A 21,058-nucleotide genomic window follows, 5' to 3' on the forward strand; every position below is an offset into this window, starting at 1 on the left:
AGTTGCTTCAGTCATGTCTGACTCTTTGCAACTCTATGGACTATAGCCTGCCAAACTCTTCTGTCCATGGGGATTCTCCAGGCAAGAATCCTAGAGTGGGTTGCCATGCCCTCCACGGGAATCTTCCCAACCCGGAGATTATACTCATGTCTTTTATGTCTCCTGCATTGGCAGGTAGGTTCTTTACCACTAGTGCCACTTGGAACTATAATAGAGTTCAGATCAGTTCAGTTCAGTCGCTCAGTCATGTCCAACTCTTTGCAACCCCATGGACCAACACGCCAGACCTCCCTGTCCATCAGCAACTCCCAGAGCCTACTCAAATTCATGCCCATTGAGTCAGAGATGCCATCCAACCTTTTCATCCTCTATTGTCCCCTTCTCCTCCTGTCTTCAATCTTTCCCCACATCAGGGTCTTTTCCAATGAGTCAGTTCTTTGCATCAGGTAGCCAAAGTATTGGAGTTTCAGCTTCAGCATCAGTCCTTCCAATGAATATTGAGGACTGATTTCCTTTAGGATGAACTGGTTGGATCTCCTTGCAGTCCAAGGTACTCTCAAGAGTCTTCTCCAACACCACAGTTCAAAAGCATCAATTCTTCAGCGCTCAGCTTTCTTTATACTCCAACTCTCACATCTGTACATGACATGTTAGACATGTCCGTGTCCAACTCTTTGCCACTCCATGGACCATCCATGGAATTCTCCAGGCCAGAATACTGGATTGGGTAGCCTATCCCTTCTCCAGGGGATCTTCCTGACACACAAATCTAACTGGGGTCTCTTGCATTGCAGGTGGATTCCTTACCAACTGAGCTATGAGGGAAGCCCTTAGTAAATTCTTATGGGTCCCTTTGAGACAAAACTTTGGAATTACAGTAATGTACAGTTGCTGGGGCTTGGCAGGGCTCCTTCTCCTGGTGACCTAGTCTCTTTTTCAGTCATTAGGTTTTAGATTCCAAATCTGGCTTGGGGTGAAAACTGGTTAAGACATTATGAATTTTATCAGTATTTTTAGGCTTACTCTCAGTTTCCTGATTTTTTTTTTATTATTGAATTTATAGATTGAGTAATATAGTACTTTACTTTTTGGCTACCTATTATTTCCCTTGGGATGCCATATTCTATTAACCATCACTGTAATTCTCTGTGACTTGATTTTCTTGGCCCTTTGATTTGACTCCAATCTTTTTTTTAATCAAAGTGGAGTTGATTTACAATGTTGTGTTAGTTTCTTGTATATAGCAAAATGATTCAGTTATATATATTTTTAAAATGTTCTGTTACTTTCTGGTGTACAGTAAAGTGATTCAGATATATATATATATATATATATATATACACACATATAAAAGATTATATATATGCATAATATTTTATATTCTTTTCCATTATGCTTTATTACAGGATATTGAATGTAAGTTCCTGTTCATTAATATACAGTGGTAGGAACTTGTTCATTTATTTTATATATAGTAGCATGTATCTGCTAATCCCAAGCTCCTAATTTATCCTCCCCTTTCCCCTTGCTAACCATAAGTTTGTTTTTTCTTTCTTTGAGAACTTGACTCCAATCTTAATGCTCTTTACAGCAAACACACTCATCTGCCTATTGATGCTTATGTGCTGCCACCTGGACTCTACTGTGCTGGGTCTTATGATGCCCCTTCAGTTCTATGATGGTATTTTCCACTCACCTGGCCTAGAGAAGAAAGCAATAGATGAACTTCTCAGTGAGGTTAGGACCAGTCTCACTGGCATATTCATTAAATGCTTCAAAAACTGGCCCTCCCGTGGAACAGAAGAGTCTAATAGGATTTCTCACCTTCTATAATATATCCCCTCTAACATACCCATATCTCTAAGACTTTTGCCTCTTAGTCCATCATTTGCCATGACAGTTCTGATATTTCCACCTCACCTAGATTAGCCATCTAACTGGCATGTTAGTAATGTCATCTTAGCTGTGTGTTCACATCATCTCCCAGGGACCTTACCATGGTGATAAATTCTATACTATTTTCCTGACCCAGGGATCAAACCTGTGTCTCTTCGATCTCCTGAATTGCAGACATTCTTTTCCACTGAGCCATCTGGGAAGCCTGAAGAGTACTAACCAAATTTATTTTCTACCCTCCCCTTGGTTTGGCATGCTCAGAATCCAGTCTCAAGCATGTCCTTCCACCTCATCTTGGTATATGTTGTTCAGATCCAAGTGTTCCTTTGAGGCTTAATCTCTTTTTTCTTCCTAGCAAGGCTAGCACTTCCCTGCCTGGATTCTTGTAAATTTTTGCCTAAATTATTTTCCTGGTGGCCAAAAGGTGGAAAGAATGTAGATATGGAAGACGTGTTGCTTTTTAGGGAAGGTGCCTCTGCATTTTGTTTAGACAAAGGGAATTTCTAACTTTAATAAAGTTAGCTGGGCCATTTCTATGAGTTTGGAAGGTTCAGGGGGATCTGGAGATTAAAGATCTATTACCTCAGGTATCTCCATTCCAGGTGTCAGTGCCTTGTTCTTCCCCAACAAAAACTCTGATTTTGGCATGGCACATCTCCTTTGACTGAGAATTTAGCCTTATTTTGGAGCTTGGTATGCTAACCAGTTCAGTGCTGGGCCTGGCCCTTAGCTTTCTCTGCCCTTTTGTTATAGGAGATGAGAGCCTCTTTATACCAAGCAAGCTTTCTGGCTTTGATATTTAGCTTTTAATTGCTTATTAATCACTCTTAACTTGTTATATTTTTTCCAGAACATTGACAGAGCTTAGCAAGAATGACCCAATTCCAATGTCCTGGGGTTACCATTTCCCACATATTCCCAGGTGTCTAATGCATCACCCAAGCTAATGCAGTCTCTTCACAGTATGACATCCCAGTTTGCTGCTGATGAAAATTTTGATAATTGTATTGCTAACTTGTGCTCAAGGGCTATACATGCTCAATTACTACTGAAGATGGACTCCTCATTCCCTACACCAGACAGGGACAGGTGATCCAGTTTCCAAATGCCTGTCAGTGTCTGGTTGTAGCAAAGTTGGTTGACCTGGGAAGCTGGCTCTGAGATCGAGATTAATGTGCAGGAGCAGCTTTATAAGGAGTACATTTGGGATCAACATTTGTGGAAGGAAATTCAGGAAATAAAGTGTGATTAGGCAGTGGGCAGGCTTCCCTGGTTGCTCAGATGGAAAAGAATCTGCCTGCAATGCAGGAGACCTGGGTTTGATCCCTGGGTTGGGAAGATCCCCTGGAGGAATCCATGTTAACACACTCCAGTATTCTTACCTGGAGAATCCCAATGGACAGATGAGCCTGGCAGGCAACAGTCTATGGAGCGGCAAAGAGTCAGATATACCTGAGCAACTAAGCACAGCACAGGCAGAGGGAGAAGAGAGACTGGGATGAAGTTCCAACAGAAGCCTAAGCTGACAAAATGGGGAGTTCTGGACACGTAATGGTCCATCAGAGTTGTCCCAACTTGGGACAAGGGGGCTTTTTGCTCCTTATTTATAAGTCTTTGAATATAAGCTTTTCCTGGAAGAAACTATGAAGTTAAATGAAGCAATTTTCCTTAACTAAAGGTAATTCTAAAGAGAACTGAATTTGAAGACACATTCCAACAGCTAGGGAAAAATCCTTCACTCAAAAATGTGATCTAGATGATGCATCATAGCATCTATTTCATGATAGATCCATTACAGCTGAAAGAACATTTTTCAAACTGAGGATGGAAAAAAAAATTTATGGCAATATAATGTTAATAGTTCCTATTCTAGTTGTTTTCAAGATGTGGCTAGAATAAAATTATTTAAATAAGAAAGACACTCATCTGTTATTTACTGACTTACTTAAAAAATCACTTATTGAGTAAAAATGCCTCATTTTAGACTCTGTTGGAATTCAAACGTAAATATAAGTCCTACTTTCAAGATTATATTTTATGAGCGGGTACAAATATTAAATACATATGTAAATAAATATATGGGATAATTTCAGAAATTTAGTAATAATGATATGTTATCAAGATAATTTAGTATATTTTATTGGGAACAGTTCTATGCATATGTTGTATTGAGTGGAATACAGAAAAAAATACATTCTGTCTGTATCCTCTGCTAAATTAACTAAACATAGAGGTTATTAGACTGATGTTATTCTGATGTCCTGATCATAAACAGAAATTTAAGCCTGTAAATGCCTCAGACCCACCTCCCAGAATATTGGAAATAAAAGCAAAAATAAACAAATGGGACCTAATTAAACTTAAAAGCTTCTGCACAACAAAGGAAACTATAAGCAAGGTGAAAAGACAGCCTTCGGAATGGGAGAAAATAATAGCAAATGAAGCAACTGACAAACAACTAATCTCAAAAATATACAAGCAACTCCTGCAGCTCAATTCCAGAAAAATAAACGAGCCAATCAAAAAATGGGCTAAAGAACTAAATAGACATTTCTCCAAAGAAGACATACAGATGGCCAACAAATACATGAAAAGATGCTCAACATCACTCATTATCAGAGAAATGCAAATCAAAACCACAATGAGGTACCATTTCACGCCAGTCAGAATGGCTGCGATCCAAAAGTCTACAAGCAATAAATGCTAGAGAGGGTGTGGAGAAAAGGGAACCCTCTTACACTGCTGGTGGGAATGCAAACTAGTACAGCCACTATGGAGAACAGTGTGGAGATTCTTTAAAAAACTGGAAATAGAACTGCCTTATGACCCAGCAATCCCACTGCAGGGCATACACACCAAGGAAACCAGAATTGAAAGAGACACATGTACCCCAATGTTCATCGCAGCACTGTTTATAATAGCCAGGACATGGAAGCAACCTAGATGTCCATCAGCAGATGAATGGATAAGAAAGCTGTGGTACATATACACAATGGAGTATTACTCAGCCTTTAAAATGAATACATTTGAATCAGTTCTAATGTGGTGGATGAAACTGGAGCCTATTATACAGCGTGAAGTAAGCCAGAAAGAAAAACACCAATACAGTATACTAATGCATATATATGGAATTTAGAAAGATGGTAACAATAACCCTGTATATGGGACAGCAAAAGAGACACAGATGTATAGAACAGTGTTTTGGACTCTGTGGGAGAGGGAGAGGGTGGGAAGATTTGGGAGAATGGCACTGAAACATGTATAATATTATATATGAAATGAATCGCCAGTCCAAGTTCGATGCAGGATACAGGATGCTTGGGGCTGGTGCACTGGGATGACCCAGAGGGATGGTATGGGGAGGGAGGTAGGAGGGAGGTTCAGGATGGGGAACACGTGTACACCCGTGGTGGATTCATGTTGATGTATGGCAAAACCAATAGAATATTGTAAAGTAATTAACCTCCAATTAAAATAAATAAGTTTATGTTTAAAAAAAATGGTAGGGATGCATAGAAAAGAATTACATAATGTCATTTGCAGCAATATGGATGGACTTAGAGATTATCCTTCTAAGTGAAGTAAGTCAAATGCAAATATCATATGATATCACTTATATGTAGAATACAAAAAATGATACAAATGAATCTATTTATAATACAGAAATAGACTTTCAGACATAAAAAACAAACCTATGGGTGTGTGCTTAGTTGCTCAGTTGTGTCTGACTCTTTGTGACCCCAGGGACTGTAGCCCACTGGGCTCCTCTGTCCATGAGGATTCTCCAGGCAAGAATACTGGAGTGGTTCCCATGCCCTCCTCCGGGGGATTTTTCCTATCCAGGGATCAAACCCAGGTCTCCCACATTGCAGGTGGATTCTTTATCGCCTGAAGAGAGGGATAAATTAGGATTTGAGGATTAATGGATACACAGTACTATATATAAAATAGATAAACAAAATGGACCTACTGTATAGCACAGGGAACTATATTCTTTATCTTGTAAGAATCTATAATGGAAAAGAATCTGAAAAAGAATGTATGTGTGTGTGTGTGTGTAACTGAATCACTTTGTTGTATATCAGAAATATTGTAAATCAACTATGCTTCGATTTTTTTAAAAGATATAGGATAAATAAAACATGGCTTCTTCTTTTAAAAAAACCAAGGACAATCAGTCACAACCAACCAACCAGACTTTAAGTTATAACAAATCAAGTGATTTCCTCTCTTTACTTCCACAATTTCCTATCTGTCTCCTGTCCCTGGAGGCTCCTAACCACATCCTGTTTGGTTCTATCCTATTTGAATAGACTTGTGCTCAAATAAATTGGTAAAAATTTTAATATGCTCCAGTTTATCCTGAATACTTCATTGAATTTTCAATCTTACTGGAGAAATCAGAGACAAATACAGACATATCTCAGAGATACTGGGGGCTCAGTTCCAGACTGCCACAATAAGGTGAATATTTCAAGAAAGAAAGGAACATTAATATTTTGGATTGCTAGTGTTTAAAAATGTTATGTTTACACATAGTATTCTATTAAGTGTGTAATATCAGTGGGTCTAAAAAATGTACATACCTTAATTTAAAATGCTTTATTTCTTCAATTAAATAAAAAAGATAGTTGCATCTAAGGGCCTGTGAACTTAAATATAAAATGTGCTGTAGTGGGATTAATCTTTTAGGGAAAATTGAGGGGTGACTGTAAAAATGATTTTTTAATATACCCCCACACAAATACTTTATTACTAAAGCATGCTAACCATTATCTGAGACCTCAGTGAATTGAACTCTTTTTGCTAATGGAGCGTCTTGCCTCAATGTTGATGGCTGCTCGCTGATCAGGGTGTGCTTGCTGAAGTTTAGCGAGGCTATGGCTATTTCTTAAAATAAGACAAGAGTGAAGTTTGCTCTTGCTTTCATTTGAATGCTTGGAAGCCATTGTTCAGTTCAGTTCAGTCACTCAGTCGTGTCTAACTCTTTGCGACCCCATGAATCGCAGCACGGCCAGGCCTCCCTGTCCATCACCAACTCCCTGAGTTCACTGAGACTCACGTCCATCGAGTCAGTGATGCCATCCAGCCATCTCATCCTCTGTCGTCATTGTAGGATTATTATTAATTTTTTGTTGTATAGTTGACTTATTACATTAGTTTCAGGTGCATAGAGTGGTAATTTGATATTTATATAGGTTATACTCCATATACCACTCCAGTACTCTTGCCTGGAAAATCCTATGAACGGAGAAGCCTGGTAGGCTGCAGTCCTGAGGTTGCTAAGAGTTGGACATGACTGAGCAACTTCACTTTCACTTTTCACTTTCATGCATTGGAGAAGGAAATGGCAACCCACTCCAGTGTTCTTGCCTGGAGAATCCCAGGGATGGGGGAGCCTGGTGGGCTGCCGTCTATGGGGTCGCACAGAGTCGGACACGACTGAAGCGACTTAGCAGCAGCATACTCCATATAAAGTTATTATAAAATATTGACTATATTCCACATGCTATACATTACATCCATGTAACTTATGAGTTTACACTTAGTATTTTGTACCTCTTAATCCTCCTCATCTCTTTTATACCTCCCCTCACCCTGTCCCTTTTAGTTGCTAGTTTGTTTTCTGCATCTGTGAGTCTGTTTCTATTTTGTTTTATGTTTGCTTTATTTTTAGATTTCCCATATAAATGAAAATATACATTATTTGTCTTTCCCTGACTTATTTCACTAACCATAATACCCTCTAGATCTATCCATGTTGTTGCAAATATTAGCTGGCTTAATTTCAATATTGTGTCTTAGGGAACATGGAGCCCCAAAGAGAGGAAGAGAGATGGAGTAGCAGTCAAAACATACACAATATTTGTCTATTAAGTTTACTGCCATATAGGGCAGATTCCTGGTGCCTCAAAATAATTACAATAGTAGCATCAAAGATCACTGATCATAGATAACTAGAATAACTACATAGATAACTACAATAAAATAGATAACATAGATAACTACAATAAAATAATAATGAAAAAGTTTAAAATTTGCAAGAATTATCAAAATGTGACACATAGATATGAAGTGAGCAAATGTTGCTAGAAAAACAGAACTGATAGACTTGCTTAATGCAGGGTTGCTACAGACCTTCAGGTTATACAATATTCAGTTTATCTGCAAAGCTCAGTAAAGTGAAGTACAGTAAAATGAAGACTGTCTAGAGAAAATCTGCAAACTGCAAATGAGAGTGATTAAGACTCAAAGGAACTAGACGATAATTGCTGTGCCTTGTTTCTAGAAGTGTACTCACAGATTCACCAGAGTAGATCAACTACATTTTTTTGTTAAAAATATAGATTCTGGGGAGCTACCTCAGATTCAAAATTTCTAGAATGTATCCTGCATTCTACTAGCATTGCAAGTCATACTGATGTACAGTTATGTGTGAGAGGAACTTGTGAAAATGGCAGCTTATAAGAGGTTAAAATAATTGTCAGAATGCAATAAAGAATCTAGGAGCTATGAGTCTTGAGACAAACCATGAAATGGATGGAATTTAGATCAAGAAAGAGGAGAGAATATTTTAGACAGGGGGAACTGAATCCTAGAGATAAATAAATGAGCAAGAGATATTTAAGATAGATTGAACAGAATAGACAATTATGATATACAAATTGGAGAACAGTAGGAAATGAAGTTGGGCAGAGAGTTTGCACCAGGTGGTAGAGAACTCTGAATGCCAGACTTGAAGAATTTTTAACTTTATTCTGGAAGTCATGAGGAATATTTGATTTATACAAAAAGAGAGTATTGGTATAAGCAAAGTTTTGAGAATATCAACCTGGTGTGGTACATGAGATAGCTTGAAGAAATACTCTAAACAGGATCTCAGTTAAGAGATCATTGAGATAAACAAGGTATGATGTCAATGGCCTAGATTAGCAAGTGAAAATACAAGAGGTAGATGGATATGAGAGATTACAGAAATACTTCATATGTTTTCATTCATTCTTATTTTTATGAAAGCTGAGAGTTATTTATTATCCTGAGGGATTCAGATAAACTTAAATAAGATAAATATTTGATATCACTTATCAAATGAGTGATATTTGATAAGTGATAATGTGGGCCTTGTCTGGTCACTAACATGGAGCTGATGCTCACTGAGTGCCAGCTCTAATACTGATTATTATTCATATGTGGCACAAATTTGTACTGTCAGGAAAGGACCATAATTGACTAGAGTCAGAAGTGCTGGGCTCAAATGCTGGCAAGGTCTCACCTTTTGCTGACCCATTTAGGGTGTGCAGAGAATTAGTTACACAAGAGAGCTTTAAGGTCCTCTAAAGTTCTGAACGTCTATGATTTTAAGAAATGATAACTTAATAGATCTTGTAATAGATATCCTATAAAAGAATATGTATCATACATTATGAAAACTAGCAATTTCTTGAGTCTCTTCTAGACAGAGATAATCTCCTTCTCACATAAAAGTTTTCTTTTTTTAAATTCCTTTATTTGTCCTATTTTCAGGATACAATATAACATTTGACTTTGAAGAAAAGAATTTTATTTAAAAATCACATAAGAACCAAGTTTTAGTGCTCCATGAAAGAAAATCAGTGTGGTAGACCAAAGATTAGAACTAGGCATCTTTCATTTACTTACACTTGTAGAAATCATTTTAGAAATCTTGTCTCCAAGAAAAAAAAACACAGAAGCAGAAAGGAATTTATAGATGAACTTGCAAGGCTGAGAAATTGTTGGACACTCAGCTTTGCATGTTGAGTTTAAGAACCAAAAAATATGATTCTGAACTGTCTTTTACATTACCCATGAAGAAAATGATAAACTGATTTGGACCAGACTCACCCTATTGAAAACTGTATACTGCAAAGACAGATACAAGTATTTTTAAGTTTGGAAAACAAATTACTTTCTTCAGTTTAAAATCATTGGTTTAAAATAAAAGCAACTTGTTTTCCATAATATAATCTCTCTAGGGAGAAAAGAAAAAGAATGGAGGTGGGGGGGATGTGTGCCTTGAAATTTAGCATTTAGGTAAGCATTTCTAGGGAAGTCCTTTTTTTATTAATATTAGTAGGCAATATGTAAATAAACAGCAGCTTTAAAATAAATTAAGTTTTTTAATGGCACTCAATAACTATGAAAAGTTTTTATGTCAACAAGGACTTATTTTAAAATAGATTTGTTTATGACTAAAAAATACTCTTCCTGATGCATAATTAATAGATTGAAATTGTGGTTTAGATTTGGAAATATTCACCCTAGGAATAATTGTGGAAATATTCACCCTAGGAATAATTTGAATAGCCAATTTCTCAAGTATATTAAAAAGAGATTCAATTACCCAAAATGTATTTATATTTGTTTCTAAGGTTTACATTTAGTGAGTTTATATATACCTATATAGTGAGTCCTGTGTGTTGAATATTGAATATTTGAATTAGCTACCTGGAATTTAACAAAGAAATTGATTAGCCCTGACATTATGCACCAGGCAAATGATATAAGCCCAACCAGAATAAAATATGTGCATAAAGCTTTTTAAATGTATGTATTATTTTCATAATATAATGACATTTATCTTGTTTTCAAAGCAGCTTTAAGAGTTTTAGAATACATGTTCTTTTTATGTTTTATTCTCAACAATATAATGTTTAGATATAGTCAGTATAAATATGGAAAACCCTGTGAGATATGTAATTTCATCACCAGCTTTGTCTTTGTAATCACACTAACAGAACTATTTGGCAGAGAAGGAGCTGAGGGAGATAGGTGTGAGGTCTGTTAGGTAGTCACTGCTGGGCCTTGACTGGGAGACAGCATTAGTGTTGAGAAGTACAAACAGACCACAAAGCCACTGCAAGGGGACTCAGAAGAAGATCCAGAAATAGGGAGGCTTAAATAGATTTAGACAAGAAGTCCTTCAGTTGTCCTTGGGGTATCTTAAAGGTATCATAAGGGCCCTGTGGCTGAGGGACTTAGATTTTTCATACCTTGAAAAACACTTGAAGATGCTCTTCCCTCCAGACCCACTTAAGAAGAATCAGTGCCCCAAAACAATTTTTGGGGAAAAAAAAAGAGAAGAAAAAATACCCCAAGAGGGATTTTAATAACTTGTTGAGCAGGTTTTGAATTTGGAAGGCACGTGTCAGAACTAAATATTCCCATTAACCCCAAAGCTAGTAAAAGCAATTCCTAAAAGAATACTGCAAGATGTCAGAGGATTTGTAGACTGATTTCACATTTTCAGACCTTGCTTATTTTTTCAGCAATGTTTATTCCCAAATGAATATTTGACAAGGTAGGAAGCTGAAAGCTGTCTTCATTCTGTATTTTTCTTTTTCAATCCAAGCCAAGAAAGTGTGGAAGACTGGCAAAGTGACAGTAAAGAAAGAGCTGGAAATCTGGGTCAGACATAAATGCATGATGATAATAACCTGAACATGTTTGAATTATAGCATTCTGAGCAGGTGATAAAGATTGCTGAATTATCAACCTGCTTTTTCTGAAGCCTTAATTTCTTCCAATTTGAGAGCCTCATTTTATACTGCACTATGAATTGAGTTTTATTTCATTAATATTGACTTAATTAGAGAAATAAGCCCATTGACAGGTGAGATGAATAGAAAAATTCACAGCCACAAATTAACAACATTTTGGTTACTTCTTTCTTTCCTTACTTTTCAGTATATTCACTGTACACTGAATTGCACAATTCTTGAATGTATTTTGTTGAATTTTATCCACATTTAATTCAAAAGTTCTCCCAGTTTAGGGAACAGATACTGTGTAAATATGCACAGTCTATATAATATAGACCCTTGAGGCGTGACTAGCAGATTGTTTTCAAATCTAGGGAGTTGGAACTAGGATCTATGTTCTAATGGCTGAGGAATGCATGACAACACATATTTTATGTGTAGATACAAAATCCATTTGTTTCAACTCCTTTTACTGATGGGAAAAAAACCAGATTATGTTGCATGTAAGACCATAGTCAAAAAATTGCCGCTCTTAAGGAAGCTGAGGATTAACTAAATTGGCTGCTTCTTGGCTAGCCCCTAACTCCTCTGATACCAACCAACCTCCAGAAATCTATAAAGCAGGGAAAGGGTGCATCTGTGTAACACAGATGGGAAAACAAGTTGAAATACACTCCCAGCTGATGGTAGTCTGGCAGGGATGTCTTTTCATAGGCAGTGTCTCATGCTTATCTATTTCTTGGTCTTTTTGAATTCTATATTCAAATATTAAACTCATTTGAGTGAATCTTAGGAGACAACAAAAAACCGACAGGAGGTCAACTCTTCAAATTGTAGAACTCTCCAAATCTATCTTTTAAGAAAAATTTACATTATCAATTTTTAGGATTTTGTTTTTTTTTGGTAAAAGTCTTTTGATTAGGGATCATATCTTATACTTAATTCATTGCTCACATTAGTCTCATAAGTATCCTAATAAAAGAAAGAAGGTATAAAGCAGGCCTTGGGTAGAATTTTGAAGGAGTCAAGTTTACATGCAGGATTTTCTTCCTTATTAGCATCTTTCCTAAGATCGTTTGAAACATAATCCCCACATTCTATTTGCTGAATCCCTGAAGATCCACATGAGCCAACAATCTAAGTTTAACCCTTCATAACATCCTCTTTTCTTTCTTCCACCCAACCTCTTTCTAATGGACCAATGCCTTTTAACTTAGATCCCCATCAAAATATAGTTTCCAGGAAAGCAAGGAATTTATTTGTCTTGCTTACAATTTTATCTTCAGTCTTGGTATCAATAAGTAGATCAATATATTTTATGTCAAAGAAGATTCATGCATTACAACTGGTTTGAGCTAGTCTTTAAAATAAAGACTTCTGATTTAGCAACATCTCGAATTTGATCATAAAGGCAACTTTATTTCTTTAAGGTGTTAAAGAAACTGTTACATGACACATGTTAGAGTAAGGGAGACTTCATTGAAGATGGCATTATGACAATAAGTATAAAGACCACTATAAGAGAGTTTTGCAGTTGGGGAGAGAGATTGAGCTCAACTCTAAATGCAACAAGAAAAATGGGAATTTATAGCCAAAGAGCAGGGCAGGGGTCAGTGGATGAAAAATTACTAAGATGAATCATAAAGGATAAGGAGAGATTCTAGCTAAACTGACCTAACAGGATTCTTGCTGGAGGTAGAAAAAAAAAAATGAAATGCCATTTCATATAACTATATTCAGCATTGTACTAAATAAATTTCTAATCTTACCATCACCATACTTGTTCACTTGATTGTCCAATATACAGTAATCAGAATGCACATAATGAGGCCAGCTGCATTTGTGTGTATTTGTGAATGTGTGGGCTGCTGTATGATATCGCAACAACAACTTGGCCAAGCCTGGACACAGAGAAACTGGCTGTTTCCTCTATCTGTTTTCTCATCTCACCTGTTGCAGAGAAGGTTTGCAAAATCACATCAGAATAACAAAGCCCAGAGTGATGAACACATGAAATGAGTTGGTCCTGCAACTATAATTGAAACTGCTAACTAGTCTTAGGATTACAATTACAAGCTAGACATTTCTGGTCTCTCTCTCTGTTTTTTTTAAACTGAATGGCATTTAGAAGGCCAACATTAATACACATTAAGAACAAAAGCCATTTAGTAACCCTCTCACCACCTTGTCACTTTAAAAATTAAATTTGGACTTTTTTTTTTTTTTTTGGTTTTCATCTTAAAGTATTTACAAACAGGTCTTTGCAATTCAGGCTTCCCTGGTGGCTCAGAGAGTAAAGAATCTGCCTGCAATGAAGGAGACCTGGGTTCCATCCACGGGTCGGGAAGATCCCCTGGAGAAAGGAATAGCTACCCCCTTCAGTATTCTTGCCTGGAGAATCCCATCAACAGAGGAGCCTGATGGGTTACAGGTCACGGGGTCACAAAGAGTCAGATGTGCTTGAGTGGCTAACACTTTCACTTTCACTACTTTACAATTCATTACGTGGTTCCCCACTTTCATTGAGGCAGTGGGATGAACACTGGAGTGCAATCTGGCATTCCTGGAGTATGGTGTTGGCTCTGCCAGTGACTTGGTATGATCACTTACCTCCATGAGGTCTAGTTCTTCTCATTTGTAAAAAGACATGCTTTCAAATTAAAAAAAAAGTTAAGGACACAGACTTATTCTTATGCTGAGATGGAATAGATATTCAAGGTATTAAGGGAAATAATGTCAACTCTTATGCTAAACATGAACTGATTATTCCCAGAGAGGTTTGATATACCTTTACATTTACATGAGCTGTTATAGCAGTTTGGGGGTTACTTCTAAGCAAAGAAGTTAAAAATAATATTTTTACATTGACCAGTGACTTTTATATCCATGAGTGTGAAATCATTTTAGAAACTTAATGGAAAGTTATGACCAGGAAAGCAAGTTTTAAATGGTTTTTAAGAAAGGCATTATATCTTACTGCCTCAGTAAGCAAATTGAAAGCATAAAATTTTCCAGTTCTGTTTTAGGTAGTAGGAGTCAAAAAGAAGAAATGCAGAAATTCTGTCAATTAATATAGGACTCAGTTGTACCAGTCAGAAGGAATTAAAAAGGACGGAAATAACTGGTATTGAATGTAATAGTATACCCCCTGAGAAAACAGACTTGTTTTCACCAAAGCAATCATGGAGTTTTGAACAATTAAAACCATTCATTAATTCAACTCAAAATAACTTAGTGGAATCTTCTAAATGCCTAGTCCTCTTTTGGGTGCTATGGAACAGATAAAAAACATATCTACCCTCATAAAAATTACATCCTGGTTGGGTGAGAGAATAATAAATGAGCAAATAAATGATACAAGATCTTTCAGAGGAAGACATGATTTGAAAGAAATATACTACAGGGATGTAGTAGAGAATGCCTGTGATGTTGGTGAGATGGTTTCATTATCGAGGTAATATTTTCTGAGATCCAGCTAATGGGAATAAATCAGTGTATAAGGAAATTAATGGCCCTGAAAGACATTCATGGCCCAGTCCTCAAAATCTGTGACTATGTTACCGTACATAGTAAAAGAGACTTTGCAGATGTGACTAAATTGAAGGACTCTGAAATGGGGAGATTATTAGATGGGCCCAGTCTAATCAATGAATCCTAAAAAACAGAGGATGAAGGCAGATGAGTGGGTCAGAGATGAGACAATGAGTCAACTTGCTGTTGCTGATGATGCAGATGAAGGAAGAGGGTCAGGAACAAGCAATGCAGCAGGCCCCAGAAGTTGAGAGTAGCCCTCAGCTCACAGACTGCAAGAAAATGGGAAACTTGGTTATAGAACTGTAAGGAACTAAATTTTGTCAACAACCCAGAGGACCAGGAAACAGATTCTCCCCTGGAGCCTCCAGAAAGAAATGCAAAAATAAAACCCAAAGGCTTTATTTGCTCTAGTAGAGAGCTTAGGTTTATTCTAAATGAAGTTCAAACACACCATAGTCTGTGGTCTATAGCGCACCAAATTCCTCCATGGAACAATATATGGCAAGAATACTGGAGTGGGAACCCATTCCTTTCTCCAGGGTATCTTCCCAACCTAGGGATCAAACCCAGATCTCCTGCACTGCAGGCAGATTTTTTTTACCATCTGAGCCACCAGGGAAGTCCTCAAAGACACCAGAAGTCTTTAGATCAGAGTATGGCATAATTTATTTTTTTTTTAAAGCATTAGTCTAACTGCCAGGTGGTAAGTAGGTTGTAGGAAGCAAGAGTGGAAGTGCCAAGGGCTACTAATATATATCAGAGTCATCTATGTAAGATGATGGTGTATGGGGAATAGTAATAAATAAAGCATAGATGGATCTAGGGTCTAATTGCAGATGGAGTCAGCAGCATGAATTCCTGGTTTGGTGCAGGAAGTCAGTGAAGGGAAAGCAATCAAGAATGACTCATGGTTTTGCTTTAAGCAATTGGCTGGATGTCAGAGGTGTTTTTTTTGGTTGTTGTTTTAACATGAAGGAAACTGGAGAAGAAAACATAGTCCCTTTTGACTAGTGATGATAATCAATCAGGAAGATGGACTCTCATAGATTGACCAAAACTAGTCTGGGGATGTTTGGATTTAATATTTATTACTCAGGGAATGTGGCAGTCTCACTTATCACTTTCAGCATCTTGGTGAAACTTTAGAACATTTATTCAAGTGTGGGCTCCATAAAACTCAACTCAATCCCTTTAGGCATCACTAACAATATGGCAACCCAAGCCCATATGCTGTGGGTTTATCTTACTTTACCTCTAGCAGCTGTGGCATTTATCTTACTGAGGGATATGATATACTAGCAGATTTCCTTCGTGATCTGGCAAGACAATTTTTAAAAGTACTTGTTAACTATGCTCTCAAAAGGGAACTAGAAAGGGTGATTAGAATAATAGTTATAATTTATTGAGATCCTATTCTGTGCCAAGCACTGAACTTAGTGGTTTACACCTGTTTTTTGTGTGTGTGTTTTTTTGAGATATATCCTATCTATTCATTTACTATGTGCAACACCAATATTCAGGGGAGTTAAAGAACTTGAGGTCATAGAATGAGCAAGAGTAGAGTTGTGAGCAAACACAAACTTGCAATTCTTCATAAAATTATGTTTTATGTAATATATATTTATTTATTTACACTCACAGTCACACTCATACACACAACCTCAATTAAGAATCATAGCAATCCTATAAGGAAAGCATTATAATTCCCTTCTTTTTTCCGATGGAGAACTTGAAGCTTAGAAGGCCTAATACATTTTTTCTAAGCTCACAGAACTCCCATTTGGAGCTTTCGGGATTTGTTATAATTCTAAATCTCAATCCCACTTTGTTTCTCAGGCTTATTTCTCCAATATAAAAAGCAGAAAATAGAGGACATTTATTAAAAATGATTCAATATTAACATATGCAGGTACTCTTCTAGGAATTTAAACAGTCTTTTAAAAATATCTAATTGCTGAGACTTCTGCTTCTCATCATGATAGAGGAATAGGTACCTGATTTACCTTCCTGCCATCATCAGCACAAAACTGGCCAAAATGTAAGAACCTGTATGTAAGAACCTACAATACCTGTTTGAGGCATTGAATATCAAGCAGAGCAGTTCTGTGATCCTTCAGAGAGGAGAAATGCACAAAACAAGAACCAAGTTCTTCCAGATTTCTGCCTGGGAGAATTTTCTGGACACAGAACATGAGTCCAAGGAGAGAATAGAAGTACTGGTAAGTTGAGAAGTCAGAGATCTGAGTTTGGACTCACTGAAGTGCCTAGAATTTGTGCAACAGGGCAGTTGAGAGAAGGAAGCAATGCAGGGAGGAGTGCAGGAACACACTTGCGGTTTTCCTCCGGCCGTAGGTGTGTACTGGGTTGTGCACGAGCAGGACAAAATTCACTGAGGCCTAACAGAGAGCAGATGTGGTGCAACTGAAACATGAATGTGACTATCAGAGATAACACACAACTAAAGTTGCTGAGACGCTGGCTCATCCACAGTGGAGAAATGTCGCAAAGTACATTGGGCATTCAAATAAGACCCTAGAAAGAATAGACTTTAGGATTAAGGATCCTACCCTAGAGTAAAATAATACCTTACAACTGAGGACAAAACTGAAATACCCTCTTCCCCCCCAAAAAGGAAAACGGACAGTTTCAAGAGCATCTCCAATAACTTACCTATGTGTTAGAACAACAACAACAACAAAAATGCTTTTTCTAGGAAGAATACTGTATTGAATGCCTATTATCATCCATCATCTCCAGTAATAAATTTTTAAAAATTACTAGACTTGTGAAAAAGCAAAATAATATAATAAATAATTTTTAAAAGGTTATAGGCATATATCCTGGGCATATATCCATAAAAGATGAAAGCTCCAATTCAAAAACATAAGTGCCCCCTCTGTTCAAAGCAGCACTATTTACAATAGCCAAGACAGGGTAACAAGCTAAATGTCCATTGAAAGATGAATGCATAAAGTAGATGTGGTATATGTATACAACAGAATATCACTCAGCCATAAAAAGAATAAAATAATGCCATTGGCAGCAACATGGATGGACTTAGAGATTATCATACTAAGTGAAATAAGTCAGACAGAAAAATACAAATATCATATGATGTCACTTCTATGTGACCTCTAAAAAGTTGATACAAAGGAACTTATTTACAAACAGAAATAGACTCACAGACACAAAAAATAAAGTTATGTTATCAAAGGGGAAGGGAGGGTAATTAGATTTGGGGAATTAGAAGATACCACTACTATATTATTTTTTTTTTTTAAAGAAAATGTTATAGTAAAAATCTACAATATTGGGAAAGAACAATTTAGTGAATATACTAATGAAAAAATCAGGTACTGCAAACAAAAAACTATGATCAGTGAACTTGAAGACAAATCATGGGAATTGTTTAAAATGAAAACACAGAGAAAGATAATTTCAACCTCTGGAACGACTTCTGTGGAACTCCATGGACTCACGCTCTATCTAAACAATAGGTGAAAAATATATTTTTAAAATGTTTAAAGTCTCTGGAAATTATCCTAAGGGTACACAGAAAATGAAGCTACATTTTTTTAAAGGAAATCTACTAAATTTTGTGAATAATTGTCAGAGTCCTTGGAACTTGAACTTCAACCTGCTCCCTATCCATGTCAGTGTGATGGGAACAAGTCATTTCTGTCTCCTCCCAGGTCCCAGTCAAGGGATATTGTATCTTTCCAGGAAGAGAAGCATGTCTCCAGCACTTCTTACACCCCACTGCACCTTGAGTTTCAAAGGCTAACTTCCTGGTATATGTAACCAAAAGGTTGGTGATTATTTTTACCACCTATCTCCTCTCAGAGGATGGATGCCAGATGGGGAATACTGGTGCCCTAATTACCCTTACCCCACTTTCTCCATAGCTTAGTTTTTAAAGAATCTGCCTGCAATGCAGGAGTCCCCAGTTCTATTCCTGGGTCGGGAAGATCTGCTGGAGAAGGGATAGGCTACCCACTACAGTATTCTTAGGCTTCCCTTGTGGCGCAGCTGGTAAAGAATCCACCTGCAGTGAGGGAGAAGTGGGTTCAATCCCTGGGTTGGGAAGATCCCCTGGAGAAGGGAAAGGCTACCCACTCCAGTATTCTGGCCTAGAGAATTCCATGGACTATACAGTTCATGGGGTTGCAAAGAGTTGGACACGGACTGAGCAACTTTCACTTTCTCATAGGTGGCTCAGTGGTAAAGAACCCGTTTCTTCTGATGCAGGAGACACGGGAGACACGGGTTTGATCCCTGGGTCAGCAAGATTCCCTGGAGAAGGAAATGGCAACCCACCCCAGTATTCTTGCCTGGGAAATCCCACGGACAGAGGAGGGCTACAGTCCGTGGGGTCGCAAAGTGTCAGACACAACTGAGCAGTGACTAGCACTGTCACGTGTTTGCTTTCTCATAGGTTGGAGGTTTCCCGCTGAAAAAGGCAAGCCAAGAAAAGTAGAGACCATTACCCTAACCCAGTGTAGTGCTTATCAACTAAGAGAAGCAGATTACTGTACCCACAGCCACTGCAGAGATTTTGCCTTAGGTGAGAGGCAGGCCATAAGAACAGAGTGATCCAAAGTTCTCCCCAAAGAAATCTACTTTATTTGAAACAGAGTGCGGAAAAGTTCAAGCCTAAGGGCACGCTTAAAAATAATGAAGATTTTGGTGGTAAGCAATTAAGAAGAGACTAGTAACTCCATAAGAGCTAAACTGTCAGCTGGCTAGTTTATCAGAGAGAATCTGGAAAAAAAGACAGTTAAGAAGAGTCCTCCTAGAGTGAGGGGAAGTAAAGCCTCATTGACTGGCCTTAAAAACTACCCTTGCAAAGGGACCTGGGGTTTAATTCGACCAGACTGTGGAGCAGTTTGTGTTCCAGGGCATTACTGAAAACAATAGGACAATCAGCTGGAAATTAGTGGAGCCTAATGACTGGTATGATGCCAACAGAATCATCAGAGATAGACAACTATCATCCTGGTAGACACTGTCATATCAGGATGACTGCAAAATAAAAATGTATATTTCTTCTTCTGTATTCTCTTAACTAATTTTAAAAGCAATTGTGTAAAACTGTATATATAGCAATTGAATTGTTTGAGCCATAAAATATAGAAAGGAAATTCATTTGATAATACATGAGTGAAACAGAAAATGGGGGCAAAGCTTCTAGTTCCCTAATATGAAAACACATTCTCAGTGGGACAGTATTACCATTCTGAAGCCAGTATTATTCTGACTTCAAAACTAGATGAAGATGTTACAAGAAAAAAAAACCCATAGGCCAATATCTTCTATGAATAGAAATGTAAAAGTCCTCAAAAAAAGAAAAATACTAGCAAATTGAAAGTAGCAATATACAAAAAGAAAGAATCTTGCACTGTGGCTAAGTCACATCCCAGTGGTGCAAAATTGGTTGAATATGTGAAAGCCAATTAATGCAATACACTGTATCAATAGAATAAAGAACAAAAAACATGATTACATCAATAGGGGCAGAAAACATTTTGACAAAGTTCAAAAGCTCTTCATGATATGAGAAAAAAACCTGCAGTTAAGTAGGAAAAGAAGAGGGATTTTTAACTTGAGCAACATGGTGGAAAACATATTCTCAATAATTATATTAAATGTAAATGAACCATGCCCTCTAAATAAAAGGTAGAGATTATCAGACTAGGGAGATGGAAAGGATAAAACTATTTATAATCTTGAAGAGATGTGTTTGAAATATAAAATCATAGATAAATTGAAATAAATTATGAAAGAACTACATTTGGAAAAAAGTTTGCTGAATATCATCTGAGTTATTTAAAAATTATCAAAGTTTCGAAGTTATCAAATTTTCTATAAATGTGTTTTTTGAATTTGTTTCTAAAACTAAGGTAAATTTTCTTCCTTTCATAAGTGAACTTTGCCAGCGTGTAAGAGCATTATGATAGCCATACCATAAAATATTTCAATTACATTGATATTTGAAAAATGTATTACTTTTCCTTTGTTATCACCCATCTTTCACCAGATAGATGCCATTCACAATAGAATGAACTGTACAGTCATATACTGCCCACAAAAATGTCAGTTTTCCTTTAGGGTGGTTGAATTAAATATGG

This window comes from Bubalus kerabau, chromosome 3 (genome assembly GCF_029407905.1).
Source record: "Bubalus kerabau isolate K-KA32 ecotype Philippines breed swamp buffalo chromosome 3, PCC_UOA_SB_1v2, whole genome shotgun sequence".
Lineage (NCBI taxonomy): Eukaryota > Metazoa > Chordata > Mammalia > Artiodactyla > Bovidae > Bubalus > Bubalus kerabau.